The following is a 26060-nucleotide window of genomic DNA, read 5'->3' on the forward strand; positions in this document are numbered from 1 at the left end:
GGACATATAGCTTGTCTTCCTGTAGTATGGCCACCTCTTCTCCCTAACTATGGGCAACTAAACAGGCCTAAAATCTATCAGAAGCTTTCTGAAGTTCACGAGCACACTGAACAGTAATAGACCATTGTAATAATTTCACCATCCATGCAAGCCACAGTTAATATCTTGCCTGTTTGGAACAGGCAAGATATTATACTTTTTTGGAACCATAATATTTAATATTAACGTTTAGTATTTAAATATAATATCTCAAAATAGATACTGAGCAAGACGAAGCCAGTTTCATTCACCATCTTTATGTCTGTAAAAACTTTCATCAAGCCAAGCTGTCTCCCCTCCTGGGCTCACTGTGTATAGAGGAGCTACTGCTAACAGAATCATCTTGATTAAGAATTCATATACTGTAAAAGGCATGAGAAAAACATAATCAGAATACAGGGAAATTTTATGATCAGATAATCAGCAAAACCTTCAGATGCAGATTAACTTATTGTTCAATTGATGAGTCTTAAGTATGTCCATGAATTGCTTTTAAAGAGGTCTTGGGAATTAAGAAGATCTCTCTTATCACACAAAAACATGCTAAATCTCTTCATTTATTTTAAACTCAGAGATGAAAAGACACCTTTTACTTTTTGCACTCTAATCAATATATAATAATCCTATGTTAATCATGGATATAATACACGGTCCTCTTGGTAACAAAGGGACACTAGTCCCAATGGTCTCCAACATGTACTTGAAAAAGCTTAAAGCTCTCTGATGTTTCAACCAATAAGTATCTGTCAAGGATAAAACAAGGATCAATTTAAGGACATTTTCTAAGTAGTCTGATTTAAAATTCAGGAGTAACCACACCTTCTTAGATAATAACTTGGATAAAAATCACCCATAGTTCTTTCCACAAAGCAATCAAAACTGGTCTTCTAGAGAGCAGATAAAGTGGTAAGGGACTTTAGGGCTAATCATCCAGATAATAGCTTTACTTGGATTGACTTAACAATACAGGCCTAAATTCATTTAAACATCTTTCTGCTTCACTCTCCCTAAGATAATTCTAAAAACAGTACAACATCTTTGTATTTTAGACAAGTGATTCTCAGAGTTTAGGAGCCATTTACACTAATAAACTACAAGGTGATTTTAGATGATTTACAGATTCAGCATGGAATAAGACAGAATCTTCTAGTAGAAAAATTTAATCCCTGATTCTGAACTGATCGCATCAAATAGTCTCAATCTTGTAAGAGCATGTCTTTAAAATCTCTCTGTCTTGATAAAGAAAGGACATACTCTGACTCAGGGTTTTTGACAGCCAGTGGTATCTACTTAGGATTGAATAACACTAAATGGTTTTCACTGTTTAGTTTTTATTGGGTATCTACTATTTGCAGCACCTAATAGTTTTCCATTTAAGACAGAGGGGTAAGGTTTCTCTTTTAAATACTGTTTTATATGTTTTTTAAAAAAAAGGTGAGAGTGGCCAGGCGCAGTGGCTCACGCCTGTAATTGTAGCACTTTGGGAGGCCAAGGAGAGTGGATTATATGAGGTCAGGAGTGTGAGACAACCCTGGCCAGCATGGTGAAACCCCAAATCTACAAAAAAAATACAAAAATTAGCCAGGTGTGGTGATGCTTGCCCATAGTCCCAGCTACTTGGGAGGCTGAGGCAGGAGAATCACTTGAACCCAGGAGGTGGAGGCTACAGTGAGCTGAGATCATGCCACCACACTACAGCTTGGGCAAGCAAGACTCTGTCTCAAAAAAAAAAAAAAAAAAAAAAGTGAGAAATATTAAATAATAATAGAAGTAAAATACAACTATGGCAAAAAGCATGCAGATGGTATCTGTATGACTGATACTTGGGAAACATTGTTTGAAACTGTTTGAAAATACTTGCAGTATAGTGATTATAATAGCCTGAGTTTGAATCCTAGCTTGGAAACTTCCTTGCCATGTGACTTTAGACAAATTACTTAGAATCCTTATGCCTTGGTTCCCTCATTTGTGAAATGGAGAGGATAGTACCTATTTCAAAAGGTTATTGTGAAGATAAATGGTGGAACAGGTAAAGTGCTGAAATGCTAGGTGACATATAGGAAGAATTCAACATAAATTAGTTTTGCTTGTTTGTTTGAGATAGGGTCTCACTCTGTTGCCCAGGCTGGAGTGAAGTGGCATGATCGCAGCTCACTGTAGCCTCAAACTCTTGGATTCAGGAGGCTCGTTAGCCACAGCCTCCCAAATAGCTAGGACCACGCACCATCACACCCACAATAAATGAGCTACTACCAGTAAAATTACTAGCATTTTGTAAATATATCTAGATGAGTAATTATATACTCAAACTCAACTCTTTGGCCTGTGAATTATGACATAAGAGAAGGAGGCTTCTTCATGGACTCTTGTATAGATGAAAGGGAAAGCTCATTTTGTTGTTTTATCTTTTAAATAAAACATCAAACAATTGAGGAGTCTCAAGGGAAAGCTCATTTTGTTGTTTTATCTTTTAAATAAGACATCAAACAATTGAGGAGTCTCGTAAACCCATGTGACTCCCCAGGTATGAGAAAATCAAGTGCACTATCTTGAATTCTATACTATAACTTTCTTCTCTCCCTATTTAAATGTTTCAATTTTTAATTACTAAGAGTTAAAAATGAGGCTGCCATTCCTTACCCATATGACACCAACCAAAATGTATTTAAACCAGACACAAGGTTCCTCCAACATTTTAACATTCTGCCCAATTCATGCAGCATCCCAAGAATTGCTGTCTTCAGGAATGTTACCACAGCAAATGACTTTTTGTTTAAATTATAGCCACTTTCCATGCAATGACTTTTTGAAAATCTGCTTGAATACAAAAGGCAAGTGGGTATCTCTTATTTATCTTTTTTTTTTTTTTTTTCATATTTCTCTCTGTCCTTGGCTTCCAGGGGAATTCCTCCATTTGTTCATGTAGTTTAATATGAGCATCTTGATGAATCAGAAAATGCACTGGAGAAGTCACTTCATATTAACGTTGTGTGCCTTCTTCACTTCACTCCATTTAGCAGGCATTTTGGACTAAAATAGGGAAGAACAGAGGAGAACATTGTGCAGTGACATGGACTAGTGATCCGTGAGGTCCAGCCAAGCTCCATGTCTGCTCTCTGTGGGATAATAAGGCCTCCTGAATAATCAACTTGAGTTGATCCAGCTAGTTCAACTAGTTAGCAGCTCCACTAAAGCCCAAAGAGGGGAAGGAAGAAAGGGAGGGAGGGAGGGAGGGAGGGAGAGAGGGACGGAGCGAGGGAGGGACGGAGCGAGGGAGGGAGGGAGCGAGGGAGGGAGGGAGGGAGGGAAACAACCCTGTAACCAACATGAAGGAAAATGGTTAACAATAAAATTAATGCTGATTGCAAATGTAACCTTCAAGATTCACAGAGCCCAGTAATCCCTCAAAGAACAGATAATACGATCTGATTGCTTTTGAATGTCAAATGTACCTGAAAGAAATAGCTATGTAAATTGCCACAGCAAGCTATGTACTAAGAGTCTAAAGTTAATATCTAAAATCTAAGTCATTGCCCCCTCCCCTCTCAATTTTGTCAAAATTAGACCTTTACTTCTCTAATTTTTCCATGTACAGTACTCACACCTACAGAGGCAGTTAGTCCTTCAGCATGAATACAAAACAGGTCCGCAGTGCTAGGCTATGTGGGTGCAAACCTCAGGTCTGTGCAACACTGGCATGTTACTTAATCTTTCTGTGCCTCAATTCCATCATCTAAGAATGAGACTGCAATAGCACCCACCTCATAAGCCTGTTGAGAATTGTACCCAGTACATAGTTAGTGCCATGTCAGTGTCACATATTATGAGTAATGGTCATATATGACCTGTACGTGACTTCTCGAACACACTGAGATAGGTATTGTTATATGCCCATTTTATGGATGAGGAGACTGCATGTTTCCAAAGGTCGTAACATGCCCAATGTTAAAAAGCTGCCCTTAGGACTTCCAGAAACAATATGGAGATGAAGAACAAAAGTACCCATGGCTGATGACTGAAGAAGCAGTGAAAGTGTACAAGAAAAAGGTCTTCTTAGTGGCCATCATAATTTTTTAAGTGTTGATAGCTTATTCATACATTGCACAGTCTGTATGACTGGAAGAATTTAATGGACTAAGACAAGGGATATTGACCCATAAAGAGAGGGTCTCCATTTAAAAGATGTTTGCTATTGGCTGTCTCAAAACACTTTCTCCTCACTCATAACTTATTGTCCATACTGTATTTATTTGTCTTGTGTGTTCTAGGGGCACCTGACAAAAGTGAGAAAGAGCTGAAGTGGGCATGAGGTAGGAATAGTCTATTAGGTTATGTTTATGCCACGTGTCTTACTTCCTGACAGTTTAGCTACAGAGCACAAAGGAAATGGGGCATCACTGTTGTCCCAAAAAACATTAAGTGAGATCAGGAAACCTACCCACTCAAAAGTCTTATTCACCAGCTGGTGGTTTCACTGAGCTTTGAGGATCCCAACACACTGAGGCAGGTAAAGACAACTGATTTAATCCCATCAACTAGCTGCCACCATGTTCAATGAACAGAAATTTTAACTGGGTGAGTTTGTGGAAAGAGAGAAAGAAAAGGTACAGAAAGAATCAAGCATCCATACAAATTAAGCTTTTCCTCCCTGGGACACTGTAGTAGATTGACTGCTAAAAAGGCCCAAAATCTCAAGTTCTTCAGCTTTCCACACCCTTTGTAAAGTGACTTCGCAGCTCTTTTCAACAAAGAATTGAGTCTTCATAATTCACAATTGCAAAGATGTGGAACCAACCTAAGTGCCTACCAACTAATGAATGGATAAAGAAAATGCGGTACATATATACCATGGAATACTATTCAGCCCTTAAAAGGAACAAAATAATGCCTTTTGCAGCAACTTGGATGGAGCTGGAGGACATTATTCTAAATCAAGTAACACAGGAGTCGAAAATCAAAAACTGTATGTTACCACTTATAAGAGGGAGCTAAGCTATAAGTAAGCAAAGGCATACAGAGTGATACAATGGACTTTAGAGACTCAGAAGGGGAAGGGTGGGAGGGGGCGAGGGGCAAAAAACTACATATTAAGTATGATGTACACTGTTTGTGTGATAGGTGCACTAAAATCTCAGAATTCACCACTACATGATTCATGCGTGTAACCAAAAATCACTTCTACCCCAAAAGCGGAAAGAAAAGGGAAGGGAAGGGAAGGGGAGGGGAGGGGAGGGGAGGGGAGGGGAGGGGAGGGAAGGAGGGGGTTGTGAGGGAGGTGGTCAAATAAGTGTGGAAAATGTTGTAGCTCCTAGACTTTGCTAAGATCTGGTAGAGTGCATGATACGTGGTAGCTGATCAATATCTGTTGAATGACATAAAGTGTGCTTCTCCAAACATTGCTTCCCCCAGTAAAGGGGGCCAGAGTGAAGAAGATTTAGGAATTGTGCATGTTCATTATGCATACCAGCCAAAGACAACTGAGCATCATTAGAGAAACACACCAACGAAATTCACCTTTTAATGTTAATTCCATCATTTCAAAACTTTTGGTTGTAGCATTAGTATTACAATCCCAAATGTAGTAGAAACTGCCAGTTATAACTTAATAGTCATTCTCCTCTCCATCATCAGTAAGAGAGCCCCAATTTTATTCAGTCAGTTGCCCAACGAAAGACTACATTTCCCAGGCTCTCCTGCACTGAGGTGTGACCGTGAGACCAAATACTGGCCAAGAAAAAAATTTTTTAAGTGTTATATGGAACTTAAGAGTAAGATGACAAAAATGGCAGGAGATGCCTCAACTAAAAGGATTCCTTTCTTCTCTCTAATCCTTCCCTGCTGTACATGTGCACTGTGGACATAATGACCTAAACCGAACTGGCCCAAGTGACCAATGGAAAATGGAAAGATCAGGATAGTGGACCAGAAAGATGGGAATCTGGGATCCTGATCTGACTGGAATATCATGTAGCTCCCTGACCTCTCATCAGTACCATGTTCCCTATTTTGAAAAATTATTTTTTCCTACAGAAAAGGAGTCATTACTTTTATTTCAATAAAAATAAATAATGACCGGATTTACTCTGTTCTCCAAAAATAATGCTGAACACCTACATACCTAAATGCCCACCTTGTTTGCAAAATTTTGGTTGATTATAATAATCATTTCCTGATGAAGAATGGAGAGCCAAATACTAGGAAGAAAGAACACTGAGTGAATTCACCTATGCATCTTATTCCTCCCCTTACTGTATCACTCACTGAATGAAAACATACCTGGGCTTCCCACTTTGACTTTTCCTTGTGGCTCCTCTTTAAACATCCAATTACAAAGAAATTTAAGGCCATTGTAATAGTTTGTTTTCATGCTGATGATAAAGACATATCTGAGACTGGGAAGAAAAAAAGGTTTAATTGGACTTACAGTTCCACATGGCTGGGGAGGCCTCAGAATCATAGTGGGAGGTTGAAAGGCACTTCTTACATGGCAGAAGCAAGAGAAAATGAGGAAGAAGCAAAAGTGGAAACCCCTGATAAACCCATCAGATCTCAAGATGTATTCACTATCATGAGAATAACATGGCAAAGACCAACCCCCATGATTTAATTACCTCCCCCTGGGACCCTCCCACAAGACATGGGAATTCTGGGAGATACAATTCAAGTTGAGTTTTGGATGGGGGCATAGGCAAACCATATCATTCTACCCTTGGCCCCTCCAAATCACATGTCCTTACATTTCAAACCCAATCATGCCTTCCCAACAGTCCCCCAAAGTCTTAACTCATTTCAGCATTAACCCAGAGTCCACAGTTCAAAGTCTCATCTGAAACAAGGCAAGTCCCTTCTGCTTATGAGCCTGTAAAATCAAAAGCAAGCTAGTTACTTCCTAGATACCATGAGGGTACGAGTATTGGGTAAATACAGCTGTTCCAAATGGGAGGCATTGGCCAAAACAAAGGGGTTACAAGTCTGAAATCCAGCAGACCTGTGAAATGTTAAAGCTCCAAAACGATCTCCTTTGACTCCAGGTCTCACATCCAGGTCACACTGATGCAAAAGATATGTTCCCATGGTCTTGGGCAGCTCCACCCCCATGGCTTTGCAGGGTATAGCCTCCCTCCCAGATGCTTTCATGGGCTGGTGTTGAGTGTTTGCAACTTTTCCAGGCACATGGTGCAAGCTGTCAGTGGATCTACCATTCTAGGGTCTGGAGGATAGTGACCCTCTTCCCACAACTCCACTAGGAAGTGCTCCAGTAGGATCTCTGTGTGAGGACTCTGACCCCACATTTCCCTTCCACACTGCCCTAACAGAAGTTCTCCATGAGGGCCCTGCCCCTGCAGCAAACTTTTGCCTGGGCATCCAGGTGTTTCCATATATCTTCTGAAATCCAGGTGGTGGTTCCCAAACCTCAATTCTTGACTTCTGTGCACCTGCAGGCTCAACACAACATGGAAGCTGCTAAGCCTTAGGGCTTCTACCCTCTGAAGCCACTGCCCAAGCTCTATGTTAGTCCCTTTCAGCCATGGCTGGAGCAGCCTGGACACAGGGCACTATGTCCCTAAGCTGTACACCATATGGGAACCCTGGGCCTGGTCCATGAAATCAATTTTTCCTCCTAGACCTCTGGGTCTGTGACAGGAAGGGCTGTCATGAAAGTCTCTGACATGGCTTGGAAACATTTTCTCCATGGTCTTGGGGATTAATATTAGGCTCCTTGCTACTTATTCAAATTCCTGCAGCCAGCTTGAATTTCTCCCCAGAAAATGGGTTTTTCTTTTCTGTCGCATAGTCAGGCTGCAAATTTTCCAAACTTTTATGCTCTGCTTCCCTTATAAAACAGAATGCCTTTAACAGCATCCAAGTCACCTCTTAAATGCTCAGCTGCTTGGAAATTTCTTCCACCAGATACCCTCCTAAATCATCTCTCTCAAGTTCAAAGTTCCACAAATCTCTAGGGCAGGGGCAAAATTTTTGCTAAAACATTTTGCTAAAACATAATAAGAGTCACCTCTGCTCCAGTTCCCAACAAGTTCCTCATCTCCAACTGAGATCATCTCAGCCTGGATTTTATTGTCTATATCACTATCAGCATTTTGGGCAAAGCCATTCAACAAGTCTCTAGGAAGTTCCAAACTTTCCTACATTTTCCTATCTTCTTCTGAGCCCTTCAAACTGTTCCAATCTCTGCCTGTTACCCAGTTCCAAAGTCACTTCCATATTTTCGGGTATCTTTTCAGCAACGCCCCACTCTACTGGCACCAATTTACTGTATTAGTTTGTTTTCACACTGCTGATAAAGACATATCCGAGATGGGGAAGAAAAAAAGGTTTAACTGGACTTACAGTTCCACATGGCTGGGAAGGCCTCAGAATCATGGCAGGAGGTTGAAAGGCACTTCTTACATAGCGGCAGCAAGAGAAAATGAGGAAGAAGCAAAAGTGGAAACCCCTGATAAACCCATCAGATTTCATGAGACTTATTCACTATCATGAGAATAACAAGGCAAAGACCGACTCCCATGATTTAATTACCTTCCCCTGGGTCCCTCCCACAACATGTGGAAATTCTGGGAGCTATAATTCAGTTGAGATTTGGAAGGGGACACAGACAAACCACATCAGCCATCAGTCAGTATCTGTAAGGGACTGGTTCCAGGATCCCCCACAGGTACCAAAACGTACAGATGCTCAAGTCCCTTATATAAAATGGGATAATATTTGTATATAACATATGCACATCCTCCCATATACTTGAAATCATCACTGGAGTACTTATAATACCTAAGACAATATAAATGCTACATAAATATTTGTTATACTGTATTTTTATTGATACTACTTTTATTGTTGTATTGTTAAATTTTTTGAATATTGTCTATCTGAGATTAGTTGAATCCACGGATGCAGAACTGGCAGATATGGAGGGCCCACTGTATTTGTTTAGATTTTTTCCTCAGGGAAATCCAGAAATTAAATCACTTTGCCAACAAGGCCAGGAAAACAAATCATTTGTGTTGTGGCTAAGCCATAAGGCTCCCATCATAAACACAAGCAGAGCCTGCACAGCTTTGCTCTCACAAAGCCATTTGGGGGAAGATTTTTATGGCAACAGCTGAAATGTTTCTACCAAAACAACACCTACACTTCGCTAGAGTTATTTTCGGAGGAGAAGGTTTCCCCTACTGCTGTTTAAATCATCCAAATGTGTAGTGAAAAGCATAGGCTCGCAGTGAATCTGGCAGCCCTGGCAGGAGAACTTCTCTGCCACTCCTTGGCTGGGTGACCTGGGGCAGGTCACTTAACCTCACTGACCTCAGACCTCCTCCTAAAACAGGAATTTCAGCATCTTAGAATCATCCTTAGAACAGATGAGATGATGCATGTTTAGCACCATAGCTACATAGTAAGTATTCAAAAAATGGAAGCTGCATTGATTTGTACCAAATTTGATGCTAAATACCTTGAATACCTTAAGGAATAAAGATACAAGAACCTATGGGTAAGCCATATTTAAAGACACCACATTAAAAGTAATATGAAAGTACAAATGTGCATGACAGTATATGTATACAAATCATGGAACCCTATTTATCCAAGACCACTTACTCTGCTTTTCCTTAACTCTTTAGGACTGGGTTATGGAGAAGAAATCAGTCAAAACTCTCAGAATAGCTGCACTAGACATCATAAAGTCCACTAACTGAAACTTCTATATTTAATTCATCAATAATGTTAACTAATACTGTTGCGCATTCACCAAGTGCTATGCACCTAGCAAGGCATTTCTTATGGTTTAATTACTGTATTTATCTTTCACATTACATACCTGGAGATGGGTAATGGACACTGTGAGGTGATGCCCAGACACTGCTTCGGGACTGAAGAATTGATTCTTTGCTACTGTGAGTGATGCAGGCAGAATGCCCTCAACTGTCTGTCCTCTCTGGAAAATTCCCTCAGCTGGAGGAAGCTGTTCCATTCATGGTCAACTGCCCCCAGTCGTCAACATCAGTGAATAAGGGTCCAACCGGCTTCAGAAGGTTGACTAAGGCTCCTGTTAAGATTGCACCGCAGTTCAACTTCTCCCTCTGCCCAGTCCTGAATTCGTCCTTTCCCCTGCACAGATGTTGTTAATCTCAAAAGTATTTGAGAATAAACCTCTGCACACTAATCTCCAGTTGGGAGTTTGCTTCCCAGGAAACTCAAATGGAGACAACTTAGGTACTGAAATTACTTTCATTTTTTTAGATGAAAAAAGTCAGTCTCAGATTAAGAAGCTGGCCCAGAGTCACACAGCCAATGAGTAGCATAGCCAGGACTAGGACGCAAACATTCTAACACCAGAGCGCAGGCTGAAAACCACTCTGCTCTATTGCTTAAAAGAGTTTCCATTGTTATGTCTAATGAAATAAACTGCATAACATGGATGTTGTCTGCACAGTACATTGCAAGAAGCAAATCAGGAGGGAAATAAGGGTTGCAAGATAAGGCAAATTCAATAAACTGTTATTAGTCAAAATCAACCAGAAAACAGAAACCACTCTAGGTCTTTCAAATCAGGTAACTTGTTACAGATGTGATAGAATGATTGACAGACCACAGAGGGACAGTGAGGCAGCCCAGAGACTAGCAACTGAGGAGAGCTGCTATCTTCCCTAACAGGTGGGATAATGGAAGGATGTGACATTATCAGAGCCCAGAGCCTGGAGCCAACTGACAGAGACCAGGGCAACAGCTGTGGAGACCAGGCTGCTATGGAGAAGAGGGGTGTCTGGTGACGGCTGATTGGAAAAGACACATGGAAGAGACACACATGTTCCTAGAGATACCGAAGAAAGCAGAGAGGCAGAGAAAGACACCCTGATTTCTCTCTCTTCTGGCCCTCCAGTTTTCCACCAGTGCTTCCTGTTGGCTACACCTACCTGGAGGCCAGAGGGCAAGGAAACCCTCTGAAAACAAACAAGGAATACAAGAATTTAAAAAGCAGATCTGTCTAAAGCAATAGTTTAGAGCCAAGTGGCCCACATACTCCAGAAACCCAAGCAAACAATAACAATAACAACACCTTACACTTACATGGCTCTTTACAAGGCATGTTCCTGTATTACTGCACAGTTCAATAACTGATGTCTAAAAGCTTCAGGCTGGAAGTTTCAATTATTCTGTTTATTAAATCAGGGAAACACATCTGATAGGCCGAAAATATTTCCATCATGAAAACAGCTAATTTGACAGTGCTAAATGGTTAGGATTTCATTATCAAAATTTTACTTATGTAGCACAAATTGTTCCCTATCACTGTTGGCAAAGTTAGGGGTTAATGTGTCAGCTATTCTAGAAGGCTGAGTCTGCCTTCACAATTGTATCTTCTGTTTGATAAAGAAGGAGCTGGAATACAAATTCTTACTCAGCTCAGAAGTCCTCTGTTGACTTCCCTGATGCAGGAGAAATTCCTGGGGGGAGGGAAGAGACAGGGGAGAAAAAAAAAAAAATGAAAACAAAACTCTATTATCAGAGATCTCCAGTCACAGTATTCAAAATCACTCAATGCTTAACTATCCTCACCCTTTGCCCTTTGTGAGACATCTAACAAGGCATGACTACTCTATATTCTTCCTATTTTAAAAATTGTTTATATTTCATTCCCTCCAGGAGGAATGTGATTTGTTTCTATATAAAGATTGCAAATACATTTCAGTCCCTTCCGCCCCACAACAAAGCTTCTTTGATGTAATTAAAACTCAGTTGGCTTGAGGATCTGGGTTCAAGGCCCAGATTTGCTTCCAAATAGCTGTTCGGATTGAAGGAGCCCAATTAACCTCTCTAGGACTGTTTTCATGACTGCCAACACGATGCAACTACAACTAGATGATATCCACAATCCTTTCAGTCCTCAATGAAATAATTCCATAGAAAGATAAAAAAAAGACCTATGCAGACCCAGATGAACTCTATTCCTTGACATGGCACAGACATCTACTTGTGAGGCTGCTTATCAGAATCAAAAGTACAGTCTGTGGCCATGGCATGCAGAAAAGTCTGACCTCATTCCTTGCTCAACTGACTGTGATCTCATCCAGCAATTTCTAAGTTGGGATCTAGGATAGTCTGACTGCAAAAAGAGCACGGTGCTCCCTCCCTGTAACCACAGCCTCTGCTGTGTAACTTTGTGGTGTCATCCCACTCTAGAATTGGCTGTGTGACTTCCTTTGGCCAATGGAAATATTAGCACACATAATGCAAAGAAAGGCTTGAAAAGTGCTTGCACAACTGAGTTTGCTCTCATTCTTGCTCCTCTTCTGTAGCCAGGAGTATATGCTAGGTCTAGCATCTTAGGATGAGACACATATATAGCAGAGGTGAGTCACCCTGATCTAGCATAGATGTTAGCTATGCCATCCTAGATCAGCTAACAGCTAGCTGAGCCCCTAGACATATGAACAAACCCAGAGCTGCCTGCCCAACCTACAACTGAGCACAGACACATGAATGAGATCAGTTGAAATCAGTCAAGCATTGAGCAGCTAAACTCTCCAAAACTTACAGGCTAAATATATATGTGTTATTCTATTCCACTGCGGTTTTGTGGTTGCTTATTATACAGCACTATTGTGGCAAAAGGAAACGGGTACATGTTCCTTGGAATACTAGTCCTTAGCTAGACTGTAATGACTATTTATAGAACAAAATTTCCTTAGTCGTGAAACAAGTTGATAACATCCTACACACTTTAACATACATTAATGCCTTTAAGGATCCAGAAGCCCCACAATAGAGAAGTCTATTTAACTTTGTCTAACCCATATTTCCCACAACCTATTTTACCATAGACCTCCAAGTATGATTCCCTAATCAGATTCTCCCCTAGCCTTAGACCCCAATTCTGGGTTGAACCTCTATCCAATCTTTTTGCTAGTCAGTCTATGTCTTTTATTTTCTCTTCCAAGATGATTAGTGGACCATTCAAAAGCAAATTAACAAAACACCTTAAGAGCACTTTGATATCACAAAAGCTTATATTGTTTATAAGCAAAGTTTAATTAGAAATAAAAGATAAATGTTCCAAAAATATCTGAAATCCACACATGGTCTAATTTCAACTCTCTTCTATTTATACTTCAACAAAAGCATAATGCTGACCTTGTCAATTCCTTCCTCAACATTCTTCAGAGGCTCCCCACTGCCATCCTCTTATTATAATTGCTTTTTAAAATTAACTGAGAAGCCATCAGGCTGAGATGGCTCCAGCACCTTGGGTTCCTAGGTAAACAAACCAAAACCTATTTTCAATGTAAAGAGTCAAAATACCATGTAAAGAGTCAGAAACTACCAACTAACCTCTAACTGGGGACTTTCCACTTTAACCAAATACTTTTGTCTTGCTTCCTAGAACACCTTATAAAAATGTTCCCCTTGTGCCCTTTCAATGGAGCCCTGAACCACTTACTATCTGATGCTGCCCAATTCATGAATTGCTATGTACACGAATAAATTCTTCAAAATTTTATTGTGTCTATTTTACCTTTTAACACAGTTTACAAGCCTTTGCTGACCTGGTGCCTGATTCCTTATCCATTTTATCTCTTTTCTCCGTCATCCCTAGTCCTGGGTGTACATGCTATCCGTCCTGAACTACTTTTAATACCATCAAATGGGCCATGAGCTACTGCTCTGAAACTCTAGAGTTTGGTCATATTTGAGGTGAACCTGAATCATGCAGCTTTGAAATAATATGATATGAAAGCACTAATATGGTCTCAAATTAATTTGGATCAATGTAGGCCCCCCCAAAAAAATTATTCAAGAATTGTAGTCTTGATGCTGGCTGGGGCAGAGGAAACTCTAAACTCTGTTTACAGAGTGGCCACAGGGTAGCACCATGTTAGCTGGTAAATGAAAATACCCACCATCTTTTGACAGAATTATTTTGAATCATGGGAGTTCCAAATTTGCAAGAACTTTAGAAATACAACCCTCACATAAAATATGACCTCTAGAACATGGAGTTTCTTCTGCTGGAAATTCTTCCTCATCCCTTAACCACACTCTAGCCCAAACATGCAGTTCTTCCAGCTAACTTCAATTTGCCCTTTATGTGTCAGTTGAGACAGTACTGCTTCCTGGAAGCTTTCCCTAAAACCCCCCAACACAGGTCACAAGACCCCTCCCAAAGATAGAATTTACCTGATATTAACATTTCCCCACTGTAAATGCCTAGCATTTATTCTAGACACCTTGATAGGAGAGATCCTTGCTTATTCGAATTTAGGTGGCTCACAGATGATCAATGAATATTGCATGGGTGGGCAGATGAATGGAAAGATAAATGGAAAAATGGAAGTTGAAATGAACGAATGGGAAGGCACACTAAATACATGACTGATTTTTGCTGAACTATCTCTCCCTATCCTCTCCCCTGCCCAACCTCAAGGAAAGATAATTACAAACACTAGGCAACAGCAGGGGAAAGAAGACCAAAAAAAAAAAAAAAAAAAAAAAAAACCTTGATAATAATTGTATCAGCTGGATAAGAGTGATCATTATGAAGTTTGAATTAATGTAGACACATTTTTTTGAAGTGAGAGCACTTGTCAAAAATATAAAACACACTCAGAATAAAAGTAGGACGCAGTAGTGTCTTTCTTTTCCTAATAAAAATAAAATTGATACTTTTTTTATTTTTTAGAGAAAAACATTTTAACTCATTTGTTGAGAGTGAAGGATTCACTCCAAGAATTGTGCTATGTAATGAAAGTGGTCTCTTTGACACAGCAAACAAAGGCGCAGTGAAGGACTTTCTTAAGAGCTTGGTGGTTCAGATTTCCTGCTTCTCATCACAAAAACACACTGGAGAAATATTTTTGTTTTCACTCACTTTCACCTTGGATACAAATTTCACTATCTCAGTTACCCCAGTTGTCCTCTTTAATGAGGACAGAAACGAGTGCAAACATAGCTAAGATGGTTTAAAACCAAAAAAGCCTTCATCTCTGATGTTTCTTCTTACATGGCTTTGGATCCCAGACTGAAAACACAGTATACCTCTGGCACGTTTAGGCAGAGCTAAGAAAATAGCTCTGCCACTGATTTTTAAACATCCTCCTAACTGACACCATCAAGAAGTCTTAGGAAATGTCACATGAATGATCTTTTGGCTGGATATGTGTATGGCCTTGTTCGCTGGGATTTAATTTTATCTGAACCTTCTTCTTCTTCTTCTTTTTCTTCTTCTTCTTCGTCTTCATCGTCTTCTTCCTCTTCCTCTTCCTCCTCTTCCCCTTCTTTCTCCTCTTCTTCTTCTTCCTCCCCTTCCTCTTTTCCTTTTCTTCTTCTTCTTTCTTATTCTTCTTTTTTTTTTTTTTTTTTTTTTTTTGTAGAGATTAGGTCTCATTTTGTTGCTAAGGCTGGTCTTGAACTCCTGGGCTTAAGCAATCCTCCAGCCTTGGCCTCCTGAGCCACCATACCAGCTTTAAACCCCTTAGATACTATATCTGCAAAGGGCTGTACAGTATTTTCATAAGCTAGAAAAATCCAAAACAATTTTCTATGGATTGTTTTAACCTTAAAGTTAACCAAAGGTGTAATCTGCTGCTTATGTTTTTCAGGTTCCTTTGTGTCATATTTCCCTGTTATTCGAACTCTTTTAAAAAGTCCCATATACAAGTATAAGTAAGAACCTAGTCATTAGTTGTATCTACCAAGAAACACATCAATGGTCATAGCAGGAAACACAGTAGTTGATTCTCCCAGATATCAACCTTAAAGATATGATACAGCCCAGCTTCTCCAAGCACTTCTGTCCTTCAGAAACTTACTAAACTTTCAAGAACTTATTTCTGCCTCCTACAGCTCGTTTTTTCTGCATGCATTCTTTCAAAAGACATCTGCATCCCCTGGGAAAAGATAAAAGTGATACCAAATAAAACTAAAAGCAAACTTCAGAAAGACTTCTCATGGAAATTATCCCAAATAAAGAGTAATTTCTTCACTTTGTTCTTTTCTTTCTATCTTTAACTCTCCAACAAAGGTAAGTCCCTCAAGACTGTTTATTCTCCTGATTTATAAAAGCACCCACCAGGTAACCAAATTAAGATCCCTTTTGCAGAAGGAAGCCCAGCAAGCTAATCCCCTGATACTATGAAGCCATAGCCACCAGGATTCCCACAAAGCACAAGTGTATCCATCCCATATTTCTTGCCAATGCTGTTCCTTAATTGGCCATGAATAGTTACAGTCAGCCCCGGCAATTTCTGTACCCTGTATAGTATAATCTCCTAAAACATCAGCTGAGAGTTTAAAAGCCAAATTTTTAAATAGCATCCAATTAATAATCATAGTAATAATGAAAGAATTGCCAAACTATGATATGAATTCTGAAGTCAAAAGTGGAGGCTAAGCTAAATGAACCGAAACTATCCTTCCACCATCCCTCCTCTCCATCGTTTTTTAAATGTTACATTTAGTACTGAAACTTTCGGGAACTAGATAATGTGAAATGTTAGGATTTTATATTTCAGGTTCTATTTGCTTATTCAACATTTACTGAGCACTGACTATGCCTGAATATAAAGATAGAAATTATTGACAGCTGATCTCAGGGAAATCAAGGTTTCACTCAAAAAGAAGTTTCTAACATAATTTCTTCCATTCACTCAACAAATGTTTACTACTAAGTACCTGCACTGTTCTAGGCATTTAAGATGTCCATGCACGATACAGACAGAAATCTCTGCTGTCATGGAACTTCAATTTTAAAGAGAGAGACTGACAACAAACAAGTCAGCCAATGGTCTAGATATTAGAAGACACTAAAGATTATGGAGGAAAAAGACTAAAGTAAAGAAAGGGACAGGGTACAAGTCACAGGGATGGCAAAGATTTGAAGGAGGGGAAGAACAAGTCCTGCAGATATTGTAAAGAAGTTTCCAGGCAGAGGGAGAATGTGCAAAGGCCCTGGGGCAGCCATGCCCAGTGTGTGTAAGGAAAAGCAGTTGGCAAGGTAAGCCAGCATGGAGTGAACAAAGGAGAAGGTAGTAACAGATGAAGTCAGAGATTAAGAGAAAGGGATCGTGCCAGGCCCTGGGGGTCCTTGTGAGTGCTTTGGCTTACTCTCTGAATGAGGTGGGAAACCACTTTAGGAGCAGAGCAACATGATCTGATATCTATTTCAGAGGCATCATTTGGGCTGCTGTGTTGAGAACAAACTGCAGATGGGCAAGGGCTCGAGGCTACTGCAGAATCCAGGTGAAGAAGGGTGATGACTGGACCAGAAGGCAGTGATACCAGCAACAGAAACTGCTTAAATTTGGGATACGTCCTGAATGTAGAACAACAACAGAATTTACTGTTGAATCAGCTGTCAGTATCTGAAGATATGGGACATACATTTTTCACTTCCCTGCTTAAAATGCCTAGTAAAACTCCCAAGTTTGTCTTCATTGGATTTATTTAGTCCAACAGCATCTGGTGATACACTCATTTGCACCTCCAGCCTTTATCTTTCAACCAACCCACAGTTATTTAGCATTGCTTATAAGCTATTCCATTCGTCTGGTCCACACAACCTTGGCATGACCATCTATTTCCAATCTTTGTACTGGTGGCTGTGGAAATAATTTTTCCAGATTCAAGATCCCTTTATTTCTTCCTTCTTTGTATTCCTCACTATGAATCCAGACATGAAAATCCACCTGTTCTTCCTCTGAATCCATTTTGTGAACTTCCCTCTCTCTTAGTTTCTATCACCATCCTTGTGGTGCTGACCACAACATCTCCCAGGAGGTGTCTCTGGCTCCAGCCTCTTCCTCACCAAAACTACCTCACCAACTGCAAAGGAAATAATGTTCCAAATCACAGGTTTTATGATGTGACTTCCTCTGCTTGCAAGCATCCCACCCCTGCACCTGGCCTCCAAGGATCTCACTCAGTGGCTTGCCATACCCCTCCACTCTCTAACCTCTCACCCCTACCCCATATACCTTCACTGCCTTTGGAGCATGAAAGGGTATTCCTGCTCCTTCTCACACTTTAACTTTCAGACATGGGGCTTTCACAGCCTAGAATATTCTCTCCCTTTACTTTCTAGGCAACTTTTCCTAAATCTACTCATCCATGGAGATTCAGCTCAATGTCTAGCCTCTCTATAAAAACACCCCTGACTACTCCATCCCCCATTTAATTCCTATTAGCCCTTTTTATCTGATTGTTGCACTTGGACCTCATGTCATATATGCATGCCATATTTCCTGGGTAGGTATAAATTTCAAGATTATATACCAACTTGTATGTGTTTTTACACCCTCCACAGAGATACATATGGAGTGTTCAATACATATTTACAGCATTAAATTATTTCAGGGAAATTAAGTAAACTTAAACAAGATTGCCCCCATCTTTATCTCAATCTAAAAGTGACGACTGAAAAATCCTAACATCCAAAGGGTGTAGAATCTTTAAATAAAACAAAATCTCAGTTATTTCCTTCTCTGTCTTTATATTTCCCATCTGGTATTTTGATTCTTTTCCTAACTTACTTTCTTTTTAGATAAATAGCATGCCACAGAAGAATTGGACAAAAAGTTTTTTATTAGGGTTATCTCATGGAGATTATGCTCACAGGCGCATCCATCATATCCCAAGATGTAATCTAACCAATCTTTTTGACTTGCAGCCAAACAAGATACTGGCTTCATGGGAGAACAAATAGGAACGGAATGAGCAGTTATGGCCCAGTGGTCACAAAGTTCAGCCATCACTGAGATCTCTGGGTACTGATTGGGGGCCCCATGGTGGTAGAAGCATAAAAAAAGAAAAAGTTAGCTTTGAATCAGGCACTTACGGACCATCACTGGGCAGGAACTCATGCTACATTTCAAACTAGCATGCAGCCTCTACCCCTAACGATAGGACTTCACTGATTCACATGGTATCACCAATGGGGATGAGTGGAAGTCCCCAAGAAACTATGTCCTTATATTCCCTGAAACGAGGCTAGTCTTAACTTCTCTCATCAAGATAAATATTCTCTCCCCTTTGTCCTTTCTTTTTCAGGGCAACTACCTCTGTGTTAGTCCATTTTGCACTGCTAGAAAGGAAAACCTGAGACAGAGTAATTTATAAAGAAAGATGGTTTATTTAGTTCATGGTTCCTCAGGTTGTACAACATGGCACCAGCTTCTGGTGAGGTCTCAGGAAGCTTTTACTCATAGTGGAAGGCGAAGGGTGAGCAGGCATGTCACATGGGAAAAGAGGGAGCAAGAGAGATGCCAGGCTCTTTTAAATCATCAGCTCTCACGTGAATTAATAGAACGAGAACTCACTCATTACTATGGGGAGAGCACCAAGACAGTCATGAGCGATCTGCTCCCCTGACCCAAATACCTCCCACCAGGCCCCACCTCCAACAATGGGGATCATATTTCAACTTGAGATTTGGAGGGGACAAATGACCAAACCATCTCAACTTCTAATTTTTAACTCATGCAAATAACAAACACTTATCAGTACCTAACATGAGCAATGCATGGCCACTGCAGCCCTGAGGAAGACAGACACATTCCTCTGCCTTCTAGAGCCTTCAGTGGGAGGCAGACCATAATCAAATAGCCACACTGGTATAAGGTCACAAAGTATGATAGCAAGGTGAGGGAAAAGGAGATGGACATGGGATGTGGCTTAATCCAGAGTGTTCCATGCTCCCCTCAGGAAGTGATATTTGAGCTGAGATCTGAAGAGCAGGTTAGAAGTTAGCCAACAGATAGGGGCTGGGAGAGAGAAGACAGCCTTCTTGTCTCAGGGATGTGCAGCACACAGAGCAGAAAGGGAAGCAGCACATTAGACAAACTTAAAACAAAAAAGCAAAGCTGAAAAATAAGGGAGAAAATGGCTCCAGAAAAAGCTAGAAGGCAGATGTCAGGCAGAGCTCTCTGGATCATGGAAAGAAAAGTTATCTCAAGCCTCAGAGGAACGGCCAGGCACTAAGCGTTCTCTCAAATAATCCTCAGAGCACTAATCCCACCTCAGCCCCTTCAAAGAAAATCTTTAATAGCATAAGACTTGGCCCTGTCAACCACAGATGACTGGATGGTCAGCAACCAATATGAATGTCCCTTGGGAGCATTTGAACTAAGAGACACAGAGGCCATAGGCAATTCGTGATGAACATTTAATGAAAGTTTCCATGAATACTGGTGACTGGGGGCACGTGGAACATGTTTCGCCTTCTGCAAAAAATGTGGTTTTAAATGGTTTGTCCCTCTTCCTGTTGGGAAGTCAAGTCTATTCCCCCTCTCCTGGAAGCTGGCCCTGTGACTGCTTTGACAGAATGCACTGGGAGTGGTCACCCAGGACTTCTGAGCCCTTGACTTAAGGGAACTGGCAACTTCCACTTTTGCACACCTATAAGCTCCCTCTTGGAAGCCAGCTCCCTCACTGTGAGAAGCCCAAGTCACATGGAAAGAAACTAAAGGGAAGAGAACTGAGATGTTCCAGCTGGCATCCTAGCTGAACCCCCATCCAATAAACACATCAACTACTAACTATGTGAGTAAGTCCTCTTGAGGATTCCAGCTCATATGAACCCCCACAGAATTTCAGCCCCAGCCAATACCATGTGAAACAGAAGAACTGCCCAGCTGAGCCCAGTCACCCCACAGACTCATGAAAGGCACTAAATGGTGGTGGTGGTTTTAAGCCAGTAAGTTTTGGAGTGGTTTTTTTAAAAAACCAAGAGATGACTAAAACAGAATATAGATAGAACATGATTAGCAAACAAGATAAGGAAAGAATAAAACAGATAGACAAAAAGACACTGTCTGCATGATAGGGAGTATAAGCTTAATTCTAGACTTTGGCATTCTATTAACAGTTCCATGATACCTGACTGGACTTTGTTCCTCTCCCCGTACTTCATGATACCTCAAGTTTCTAGACAATATAATGAACTTTAACATGACCAGTTTAAGGGGTTTCCGTTTACAAAGGCTTTGACTATAACACCCATGTACTATAGTTACCATTTTGCCCATGCCTCTGGAGTGGAATTCTTGTTTACCAGTTTCCTACTTAGTAAGCAGCACTCAAAAATTCATTGCATCTATAACTGTTGTAATGATAAGACAGTCTTCATCAATTAGCCCACCTTATAGTATCAAGATTGCTGACCTCTTAAGCTTTAGGGACTAGAATATTTAGAAGGAATAAGGCACAAATATCTCTTACGGTAGGTATATCCAGATATGTTCTGCTAAACAGGTGATTGTGAAGTATGGATGCTAATATAATCATTAGTAATAGAAAAGGCATTCTACCATATTTCCAAGCAAGCCATCATATTTCCATATCTTAGGTAATTCCATGGTGATACAAGGTAATTGTGTAATGGCAAATTTAGTATAAGTGCACACAAATCTGAGCAAAGCTGTGTAGTGACAGGAGATACCAGTGGGACTTCTGCCTGTTTTGATATGCTCCTGAATTAAAATCATACATTGCTCAGTATTTAGAACATGTGCTATATGATATCTAGCAATATATTTCCCATTAAATGTCTAAAGATTCCCAAAGATATTATTTTTGTTTTGTTTACACTCCCCTAATATTTTTAGAGTATATTTTTACTAATATTTTTAGTCTATATTATTTTAAGTGATGATGCATATTAAGAATCAGATTACCATTCTATCCTATGGCCTGAAGTCCAGCCTTTTCTCCAAAGGCCACCAACATTTCTCTCAAATCATATATCTCACTGAATCTTCAAGCCACCAGGAAATGCACACCTTCCTTCGTGCCATTCCTCCTCTTATCTTCCTGATACATTCATTATCATCCTTCAAGACCCAAGTCAATGCCACTTGCTCTATGAAACATTTCTGTCATTCACTAACCTCTCTGGCTTTCCTTGACAGAATTACTTACATATATCCTCATTTATATGCACATAAAATTCTCTACATACGTATAATACTGAAAAATATTGTCACAAGTATTTGTTTGGACTTCTGTTTTCCCAACTACATTGTGATTTCCTTGAAAGCAGTGATCAAATATCATTCATTTTGAGTTAATGGTACTTAAGCAAAGTGCCTGAATCATAAGAGGCCCTCTGCAAATATATACAGAATGGGTGCTTTCTGTTGCTAGTGCCTTATTCTAAGCAGCCTGAAATGCCTTTCACACCAGCTTTAAAAAAAAAAAAATACTTGAGAAAAATCAATTCTAATCCATTAAAGGGATGAGAAACATTAGGAATTAAGAGGAAAATACTTACTTATCTAAAATTAGCACACACGAGAGAAATCTCTGAAATTTCCAGATGGATAGATCCATTTCACCCTTCTGTTTCTCTGAATTACCAATTTTTCCATTTTATAGAGTTATATACCTTATAATTAACTGCATACATGGTCATAATAAGGCAGAACTTCCAAATTTCAATTCACTACCTAAACAGAGCTTCCCACAGAGCAGGAAAAAAAAAGCAGATTAACGATTACAACCTAAGGCACGCCTCCAAAAAACATCTTCTTTAGTAAGTAACCCTTCTTTATTAATGGATCCTATATGCTGAGTGTCCTTAGGGCTTAAGTACAATTTATGCCTCATTATCTTACACCTTCATAACATCTCTAGCTGTTTCATTTCATCTGATTCTGAATAGAGAGTAAATGCCTTAAAGATGTTGCCTCAGTCAGGGTCGCAGCAGGAAACAGATGGAACACTCAAACAGGGCAATGAGGGAGTTTAATAAGAGGTTATTTACCAGGTGTGGGCAGGGATTAGGGAAACCATGCAGGGAATGTGATGTGTCCTAGGTCTGAAGGAGTAAGAGGACAGAGCTACAGAAACCAAGAATAGTATTAGAATGATAGGAGAGATCTTTCTGGTCGACTCTGGCTTCCAGGAGGGGGACAGAGTCAACTAACAGCATGTTGGCAAGAAGAGACCCGGGAGTCTCTTAGCAAGTGACCTCACAGTTCTCCTCCTTCCAGTCTCCTCTAGAAGCTCCCACTGCCTGAACCCATTCTAACACCAGAGGGCAAGGAAGCTCACCAATGTTGCAATTAATGCCCAGCCTCAGGAGGACAGCAGGTTGGAGAAAGTGGAGAGTGACTCTTAAGGGGCAAACAGAATATCCAACCCTGATGGTATCAGTTTCAGTATTTATTTCTCAGCTCTATCCTTCCCATATGAAAGCAGTAAGTATATGATGGAAAGAAGAGGAAAGAGCAAAGACAAGGTGTTTGTCATATTGGAATCGACTGTGTGTAGAATGTGCGCTTACAGCCACTTCTAATTCTTTCTGAGTGCACACAGAAGTTGCCAGTGATCTGCTGATTCCTCCACATTCCCACTGACTCAGTTACCAAACACACTTAAGAAGCCTTCCTCTAGGAACTGAAACCCTCTTGACTTGTAGACTTTTCAGCTACAAGTGCAAGGAGTAAGGCTTCCAGGAAAAGCCCCCAAGCGTGACCCAGAAACTAGTAAATAAACAGCCCAGCTCCTTGCCTGCCTCTCCTGTGGGACAACTCGGAAGCATATTCTACCCAGTCTCCAAAAGGGCCCCAGCACAGAGAGGCCTCAGTTGCCCACAGTGGAATCTGCTTATCAGCACACACTGTACTGGCTGCCTTTCCTTCCTTATCTCACTTCCTCCACTCCCCTACTGGTGCTTCCCAGGACCACCTTCCAAGTAAGCTACTTGCACTCCAATCCTTAACTCAAACCAGCTTTGGGAGAAGCCAACCTAAGACAATGCATAACTAACAACCCACACTTCTGAAAGTAGAGACATCTTAGAGTGTGAGGGTATTGTGTGTGTGGGGGGGAGGGTGTGTGTGTGTGTGTGCATTTATGTGTATAACAAATGCTGCCTACAGTTTTTACTCTGCACTAAAGTAAAAATGTACTGACCTTGGGGTCAAAAAATTTTGACTTCTAGTCCCCAGCTTGGCCTCAGACTAGCTCTATAAACTTCCTCAAATAATTCAACCTCCCCACCAGGCCTCAGTTTTCTCATCTGTCAAATGAGCTTAGATAAGGGGAGCTCTAAGTTTCTTGTCCAACCTAAAAGCTTGCTAAAAATTTACAGCAGTAAAAGGGGCATGAATTTTGGGTCCCAGTACAAGGATTGACACACAACTCCATTCTTCAGAGGATTTTCTTAGACATACGTAATTCAGGAAGAGCAAAATGTGCTTTTCTATACAATAAAAAAAAAAAGAACTTTTAGAAAGTAAAGATTTAACCTATTAACCAAATGGCTATTAGATATTATTTTTAATCAAATTTTCTAGGTTTGACAGCATAAATATACCCAATCATATTAAAACTCATAAACCTTGCATAAACATCTATTGGAAACCCTCTTAATCCATTATAGGATATACCTATAAAAAAATCAAGGTAGGGAAATTAGAAAAATCAAGCCTGGAAATGTCTTATAAATTAATACCCTCAAGAAACAAACAAAGTCATGCTTTGTACTTCTGGTTCTGCTGTAACTTCATATGTCTCCATGGGCAAATCATTTCACTACCTCATTCCCCACACCCAACACAGCACTTCCAAGAGAGGCAGACCTAGGATATTCTATAAACAATGACCAACCGATGAATTCAATAATTACCCTGAGCGTTAGTTGTTTTTGGTGTACAAATTGTTTTGCTTTGTTTGCCTTTGTTTGGGGGTTAGTTTGTTTTTTCAGTGTTCATAAGGTATACTCGACAAATAAAAATTACATGATCATTAAAGTTAAATTGTATATTTGGCTCTATTGAGGTATACTTCACAAATAAAAACCTTGTGTGTGTGTATGTATATATATATGCACACATACATTGTACAGAAGTTGGGAGGGTTGCACTATCTATATCATTTTGACCATTTCTTCCTACCCTAACATTCCCTCTTGAAATGAAACAATATAGTAATCTAAAATTCTACAGCTTACATGATTATATTTCTTGCCTTAAAAGCTATTATCTTCTGCCAAAAGGAGCCATTCTACAGCAGTGCTTACCTACTCAACGGCAAAAGTCATTGAATCCCAAATTTTTATAAACTGATTCTTAAAAAAAAAAATTGGTGCTTATCAGTGGCATGGAATGAATTAAACTACTATCTCTAGCATTCCTATTTAAAATAATGTCAAAATTCATTCCAACCACCAAACAGGGAAGATGATTACAATAAATTAGACAGTTCTTTCACTTTTCTTCCTAACTAGCATATTCATAACAAGTATATTATTGGTTATGAAATGAAAAACAAAAAAGTAACAATTAGTCTCTGAGAAGGATTATCTGGGATCATGGGGAATGTTCCTACTTTTTCTCTTAGGCAAACAGAACTGTGGGTATTGGAAACAGGAGGCAGAACAGGAACCAAAAGGAAAGTTCTAATTTTGTATCTTTTTGGGCACACTATCTAAAAAATGGCTTCCTTCCAACTTCCACCAACACGAAGACTGGTCAGCTGCTTCTCGAAGATATTTCATCTGAGTTTCAGGGCCAAGAGGGAGAAGGATAGAAAAAAAAAAAATGGGGTTATACAATGTCATTTACCAAAAAGTTACATATTAATTAAATTAAATTAATGCAATTATGAATTTGAATGAAGTTAGAAGTACTAATTTATTCCTTATGCTAAAATTATAAAATTATTAAGTAACAGTAAATTACCAAGAAGGAAAATAGTAAATTACTGTGGAAATGTTAACATGAAGATCTGTAATCTAATTTCTACATCAGTGGTCCTCAAAGTTGAATGCATAACAGAAATGTGTGGGAAACTTTAAAATTCTGAAACTCAGGAAGACCAATTATACCAAGAGCTCTTGGGGCTGGACACCAACAGTGATATTTTTTGAGGAACCCAGATGATACTGATGTGCAGGCAAGATAGAGAACAACTGGTCTATATTATGCTAAATTAATGTTAGTGCGGCTTTGGGGCAAAAGACAGTGCCTTGAACCAGTCCTTCACTTCTCAAAAATTCTCCCCTTCCCTGG

General features: G+C 39.9%; 1 protein-coding gene across 9 annotated transcripts in view; it reads right to left on the minus strand.

Annotated features, from left to right (window-relative positions):
* Positions 1-26060, minus strand: part of PLCB4 (phospholipase C beta 4) — a 408833-nt gene that overhangs the window by 319632 nt on the left and 63141 nt on the right. The window contains exon 3 of one of the 9 annotated variants that reach the window (XM_073006868.1): positions 11453-11498. The exons of the other annotated variants lie outside the window; for them this stretch is intronic. The gene's annotated coding sequence lies outside the window, so the exon portion shown is untranslated. The remainder of the gene's footprint in view (positions 1-11452; positions 11499-26060) is intronic. 9 annotated transcript variants of the gene reach the window in all.

Source organism: Chlorocebus sabaeus, chromosome 2, assembly GCF_047675955.1.
Source record: "Chlorocebus sabaeus isolate Y175 chromosome 2, mChlSab1.0.hap1, whole genome shotgun sequence".
Classification (NCBI taxonomy): domain Eukaryota; kingdom Metazoa; phylum Chordata; class Mammalia; order Primates; family Cercopithecidae; genus Chlorocebus; species Chlorocebus sabaeus.